Consider the following 7,094-nt stretch of genomic DNA (forward strand, 5'->3'; position numbering starts at 1 on the left):
AGGCAAGCAAAAGGCTGGTCGCCCCTGCTCGGAAGAGGCACCAACCATCTTCCTTTGGCCTTTTTAGGAGGAGTTGAGCAGCTGGGATAATACCCCTCTAGGCAGATGCTTTTCAGCGCCAGTGCTACAGAGGGAGGCCAGCAGTGAGAGCAGCAGTGGCAGCTCCCACATGAGCTTGCCTCCACTCAGCCTTGTAGGTGCACTCAGGTAGGAGACACTAAGTCCAACAGCCCAATGGAAGCGAGGCTGCCACAGCTCCATGTCTCCATGCCTAGGCAGTAGCGAGGCTGAGCCTGTTTTCCCAATAGGCAGACAAGCACACCTACACACCCTCCATTCAGTTATCACTGACCACACAGATCAACACAGAAAACACAGCACTCCCACAAACACTAACACAGCCACGGGCCAGATCCTGTTCCTTTCTCCGACTGATCAGGATGAAAGCCCATGAGTGGAAAAAAACAGCTATTGATATGGATCCACCCAGGTCTGGCCTTAGACAGGCAGGTCCACTGAGTCACTCAGCCCTAGATCCCCTGGTCTCCCCAGTCACTGGTTTCTGGGCATGTGAACCTCAGAGACCCACAGCCCCACTCCAGTTGTGGGGTTCAGGTGGGGGTCCCCTCGCACCTACACACTCAATCACACCAGGAACTGGCCTTAGACGCTCAGACTATGCAGTAATGGGCCCTCGAGCCCTGGTCTCCCAGAGGTCTCACTGTCGGGGAGCAGTGAGGGTCAGCTGCTCCCACAGGAATGGAGAGCCAAAGGCAGTAACCCAGCTGCCAGGGCAGGGGCCTCGCCAGCCAGGGCCCACCCCCCAGTACCCAAGCGAGGCAAATATGGGCAGGCGCGGGGATGCTGTGCAGGTTCAAGCAAGGATCCAGACCATCAGGAAAGTGTGTGGTGATGTGGCATGTCCACAGTCAAGCCGAGAAGTCAGTCCTCAGGTGTGTTGAGGGTGACCAGTGTCAGACACAGTCCAGTGATTGTGGGGCAAATCCATTGTGAGGAGGCAGGTCCAAGGCCTGGCTTGGAAATCAGTCTGCAGGTCAGAGTGCAGATTCTCAGGGTCCATGGCCAGGCATGGACATGGCTGCAGCTGTGCTGGAGACCAGTCCTCCTACACCATCACTCAGGCAGGGACTGAAGGTCCAGGGCTGGTCTTCAGTGATGCCCTGGCACCATGGGCAGAGGGTATGGGTGGAGGCTGCAGGTGAGGCTGGTCAGGGCCATTAAGGCCTGTTAGGCACTCATTCCCCAAGACATACCCATACAAAAGGCCAGCACAATGGCCTTTCCAGCAGCTGTCCCCCAGACCGCACAGTCTCTCCGGTTGCTGGCTTGGAGCCCCTGGTCCCTCCAGTAGCCTACTCTCAGAGCCTCTGGTCTCTCCAGTATCCAGCCCAGAATTAGGGCTGCTCCAAGACTTCGCTCCCAAACCTCATCTCCCCCTCGCTGGCTTGTCCAGCTTGATGTTGGCTAGTGATGCCACACACTGACATACACACGCACACCAAATGCACACACTCGCTCTCTCCAGTTGCGAGCACCCTCAGCTCACATGCCCCAGTGACCGCTGGCCCCTTCACCAGTGGCTGCCACTTGGACCTCCATAGACACACATGCGCGCAGCATAGAGAGTTTCCTCACCCTGGAGAAGAGTTGGAAAAGGGATTTAAGAAGAAGACAGGACAGGCTGCAGTTATCAGGCCCAGGGCATGGCTAGAGAAGCTTGCTGACCAGGCACCTGGTCAGAAGCTCTCTGCCCCTTGTATCCCTTTTCCCCCTCTGCTTCTCCACATTGGTTCCTCCCCAAACCAGCTTGATCCCTCCCTTTCACAGCCTTTGGGCCTCCTCCAAAACATCCCCCATTAAGGCTCACTCCATTTTAGGATGTTCTTCCTGGAATCCCATAATGCATCCCCTACACCTGCAGGCAGTTACCCCCAGCAAGAGGGTCTGCAAAGTGGTCCAGGGAGTGCACCTGTCAGATTTGCTGCATGTTTGTGCCTGATCCTTCTTGTCTCTTTTAATTAGGAAAACCCGAGGAGGAAAGAACGAGAAAGAAACTGAAAAATCTGGGGGTGACATTGTGAAATTGTGAACAATGAAGAGGGCAGTGTAGGTTAGTTCTGGCTTTCACTTTTCTTTACTGGCTTCTGACCCAAAGCCTTACCTTAAACAGTGGAAACGAGCTGAACTGCTGGATATTTTTCTCTCTTCACATTTGTCTATCGCCACAGAGCTTACAGACCACAGTCATGGACTCCAGGGCCCTGCTCGTAAGCTCAGGACAGAGAGTCAGCAGAAGAAATCAGTGCCTTTCCCAAATGCTTACAACCTAGCAGAACAGAAAAGGCAACAGCTGGCTGTTGGCAGGTGGGCATACAAGGCAATGGATAGTCCTACTCTGAATGATAAGCCCTGCTCTCACTATAGCAGTAGCCTGACATGGGTTTTGAGGAGCCCAGCAAGAATTGTCAGGAGGTAATCTGAATGTAAACATCTTGGTGGAAGACTTTCCAGGTACTTTACAGAAGCTAATGGCATAAACTTGTCCTGCATGCATTGGGTATGTTTTTTCTCATTGGGGAATGTTCCAGTTGGGAACTTGCCTGTTGTTGCTCATGTCATCTGGGGCAGAGCTCAGCCTTGTAACTCGATTACCAGACTTATTACCACGCTAGAGTAAGAAAAAAATTCCTGGACACATTTTCTCAGAATATCAAGGAATAACTTCAAGAAATAACTGCTTTCCCAGCAGTTGAATCTTGTCTAAGCAAGGGGAAGGTGTTTTGTCCGTTGTTATCACTGAGGCTAGTGACAAATCACTATGCGTGCTCCTCCGTGCTGATTTCTAGTTGCTGGAATGCGTCTTGCCCATATTGTTCTTGAGGTTTTGCAGGTTGTCAGGTCTAGCGTGTCCTTGGCATGATGACAAGAGTAAAACCCATAGGTGCCTGTATGGTGCATTTTGGATTTGATATACTTTCCAATAGTATTTAAACAGTTGCATGTTGGTCTGCGTAGTGTAATTATCGCGTCATCAGAAGAAAGCTAAGACTGAGAAGCAGAAAATGGCAAAGATTCTTGAATGCCCTAAGAGCTTAGACCAAGGAAAACTGTTGAATGCTGTCAAGCTCCCTTGGAAAGTAGGTTACATGCGCAATTCCTGTGAAGGGCTGATTTCTTGTGTACAAGCAGGATATAATTTCAGGAAGGAAAAGCATATGAACACCCACGCTACTTTTCTTTAAATTTCTTGCTGTCATTCTGCAAGTCAAGTTCCCTGGTTTTGCTAGATGCAGGTCTCTGCACACGCTGTATTTCTTTGTCACTTGGCCTACTCCTTGCTGTTTTCCTTTTTTTAGATACACTGGTCTGTGTCTAAAGGGTATCAGAGGTCTACTGCAGATGTAACGCTAACTGCTAGAGTGTGACTTCCACAGGCCTACTCTCTATAATTCAGCTTCTTTTCCTACTCGGAGTCTGCGCTGGGTAATACCGTTTCCATTTCACTGCACTACTTTTACCAAAGAGTTACCGACTGAGTTTTACTGTTTCCACATCAAACTTCCCGGCTTTCAGTTAAAGCTCTCCACACAGAGTTAAAACAATGGCCTGGGTATCCCTCAAAGAACAGTACCCAAACCAGCTTCCTCGCTCTCTCTGGGGTGACTTTTAGTCCTCCTGAAAAAGCAGGCCTGTGTGTAGTCCACTTGACTTGTGCATTGATAAAAGACACTTGAAACGTCCCTGTGGTCCAAAAAGAGATGGGTGAAACACCTCGCATGTTCTGCCTCACGGCTAACCTGATTTATCTTGAAGGCGCTTGTAACACTCTTCTGAATTCTTTGCTTTCAGACAAAGTAAGATATTGTGTGCAGGCTGGTCTTCTCCAGTCACACAAACGTGCACATTGAGAAGTGCCCAGTCATGAAGCCTTTGCTGCAAAAGACCTAATCGGTAAGCGTATGGCTAACGATCGTTCTTCTTTATCAGTCGTAGTGTCAGTCACAACACCCCAAAATGCTTTAAAGGATTTTCACATGGGTGGTAATTACAGAATCCTTGTAGTATGGTAACTGTGACAGTGTGAAGGTACAAAGGAAGCAAGATCTTTTTCTTGGGAGACAGAATACCTTCCAAGAGCTAGTGATTTCAAAAAATGCAACGCCTGAGGTCAGGGATGACATGATTCAGGAAGTGTTGGCTGAGATTCTGTACCTGAAATCCTTTTGTTCTGCACTTGAAGCCACAAGCCGCTTCTCAAAATCTTCATCAGACTATTTAATCGTCAAGGATAGCCAAGGATTTCGGAAACCAGGGAGGTAATTTAGTTAGACTTAGCAGAAGAGTCTGTGTAGAAGTTTTCCAGTGTTCTTAGTCTCTTCCGTCCCACGATTCAGAAAGGGTTCACCACGATTCAGAAAGGGTTCATGAAAACTTTTTCATTTGACTCAGAGGTGGAACTCAGTTCTTGTTTCTATGGCAAATTCAGAGCAGCTCATCTGTCCTTAGGGTCAATAAAGAAGCTGGAACCAACTGTTAGCTTACAGGCAGAACTGGGTATGCAGCTCGGTCAGTACTTCAGCGTTATGTATGGCATCAGATAATCTCTATTGTCACTTGGTTTTTTTACGCCATCTATTTTGTAGCCTGCCATGACGTTAAAGAAGACTGAGAACTTATGTCCAGGCACGCCTTTCCACTGGCAGGCTGCTAGACCCAGCTGGTGCTGCCTTTGAATAGATCTGCATCTGCTTTCCAAGCTCCATGCACCACTGCCTGCTCTACCTGTGGCAAAGAGGCAAACTGTGAGGAAAACCAAGGCAGAGACACAGAGAAGTCATAGTTCAACATTTCCCCTTCCCAAGAAAGACTGAATTTTGCTCTCACAAGGGAAAACTCGTAATGCTTTTTGAAATCACATGCCTGAGGAATAAAACGGACTGGAAAATTCATAGCTCTCACAGGACATTCTGAGAGCGCTCCCTTGAGTCTTGGCAGGACTTAGTGTGTTCTTAACCTTGTTTTTGTTGTTGCCTTTCCAATGCTTTCAGATGGAAAGATGAACTCTACAACAGTACTTCCCCATCCTCCTCCTCTAATGATGAGGAACATTTTCAGAGGCATAGGAAGCAGAGCCCTAACAGAGCTTCCAGAAGGTGAGTGTCATTAGAGAACAGGGGAGGGAGGAAATTACTGAAGACGAGGAGCAGCTGCCTGACTGTGAAGGGTTCCCCTCCCTGCTCTCCTATGGAATCTAAATGGGGGCAGTATTTAATCCACTGGCATAACATTTAATCTGTTGGCACTGATGGCTTTAAGTGGGCTCTCTTTTAGAACGGATTCTTCACGCGCAGTTAGATTTCTTTGGAGGGGTTAGGAGCAAACTCCAAAGATTCTACTGTAAAATCCCACGGTGCCCCTGCTTTACAGTAGGTTATTCAGAAAGAAAGCCCCCATAGCAGAAAACGTATGGAGACAATGATGGAGTTTCTTTACCTTTCTTTGACACATGGCTTGTGTGGAATTCATCTTGAGGTACACTTTGATGGTGTGGGTGGTCTCTTTGACCAAATTTCAGCTTTTAGAAGAGAAATGGTCATTCTTCCATTGCTTTATCCGGAAGTCTGGTGACAGATTCAAAGTGTGACATCCAAGGCAATGGAGGCTGTGTTAGAACTACAAATGCTGACTCAGCTGTTTGCAGGAGAAGAGACCTGAGGGATCAATACATTTGTGCGCTTGCAAAACGTCTGTCAGGACTGAGCTTTTCTAGGAGTAGAAAAAAAGAAGTTTCTTAAGAATGGATAAAATGCCAAACGTACGTGGATTCCAAATATAAACAATGCCTTGTCAGGCTTGAAGGCTTAGTGTCTGCTGTAATAAAAAAGGGGAGCAGACTCCCTAAAACCAGTCTTCTGGTTTAAAAAGGCAGGTTTGGGGAGGCTGTTGTCTGTGTGTTCTCTGTACATGCCAGCTTGAGTGGTTTCTAAGCAGGCCAGGTTTATCTAGTGGAAGTCACTTGTCATTTGTTGCTTGAAAGACCAGCTGTTTCCTTGATGGGAGTGCTATCTGTAGATTTAACGATTAGCTGTATGCATCCTGGGTCAGCAAAACTCAACCCACAGTAGGATGAACTACGGGTTTAAGTTCTTTGGTTTCAACAACGTAAACATTGCTGAAAACAATGAAACAAAAACCTTCACAGGATTTGCTGCTTTGAAATTCTCTCCTAGAAAACAGCAGGCTAGCTTTTCTAGTTGAGATTTAAGTGGTTATCTGGCCATGCAGAAAACCTTTTTCTTGCTGCCAGCTGTAGACTTTCTCTTCAGCTATTGTGAAAAATGCGGGGAGACCAAATCCAGGAACTGACATCCTTTTAGGAAGGAATGGCAGGCTTTCCTGTCAAGTCCTCCTGCCTGTCCATCTGGAGATAGATCAGATACATGGGTGAGGACTGACTAGTGGGCTGAGTTTAGTGAGCTGCTGAAGACATGAAGTGGAAATGGGAGGAGGCACATGGACTGCGTGGGAGCAGCACTAGTTTGCGGAGAAGCTGCAAGGTTTCAGATAGCAGGACAGCATTAGTCATGCTATTTGAAGGAGCTGCAAGAAAGGCTTCAGGTAGAGGCTCAAAGGTGTCAGGGTTTGAGGCAGTGCTACTTGGGCTGGAGGGCTTTGAACTCTTTGAGGAGGCCAATGTTAACTATTATATCCCAAATCCGTTTTTTTTCTCATCCTCTCTGAAAAAATAAGGCGGGAACTTGGCACCCTGGCTCCTGGACATCAGAGAGCGACAAGGCTTCTCCGATCCTGACGAAAGGGAGGACTGTTTCCAGGGCCAGCACTGACCCCTGACCTGGGGCCTTAGCCTTGAACTACTCGAGCCGTCTGTGAGAAGATGGACCTGCTTTGATGCCAGGAACTGTTGACACACTGGAATTTCAGTATTCAGCCTTAGAAGGAGTTTACCAACACTATCCAAGTTATGCACTTTCAAAGCATTTGATGGAAACAGTATCCAGTCAGGAATTTTGCTTCCATAGTCAGGAAAACATCATCAGCTGGAGAGTAACTTG

At 47.8% G+C, this 7,094-nt stretch overlaps 1 long non-coding RNA gene across 1 annotated transcript; it reads left to right on the plus strand.

The window, feature by feature from the left end:
- Window positions 1–2,237: 2,237 nt before the first annotated feature.
- Window positions 2,238–5,173, plus strand: LOC138069171 (uncharacterized). The gene is made up of 3 exons (XR_011143992.1): window positions 2,238–2,385; window positions 3,871–3,972; window positions 5,070–5,173. It is a non-coding gene; the product is annotated as an uncharacterized lncRNA (long non-coding RNA).
- The last annotated feature ends 1,921 nt before the right edge of the window (window positions 5,174–7,094 follow it).

This window comes from Struthio camelus, chromosome 13, assembly GCF_040807025.1.
Source record: "Struthio camelus isolate bStrCam1 chromosome 13, bStrCam1.hap1, whole genome shotgun sequence".
NCBI classification, from domain to species: domain Eukaryota; kingdom Metazoa; phylum Chordata; class Aves; order Struthioniformes; family Struthionidae; genus Struthio; species Struthio camelus.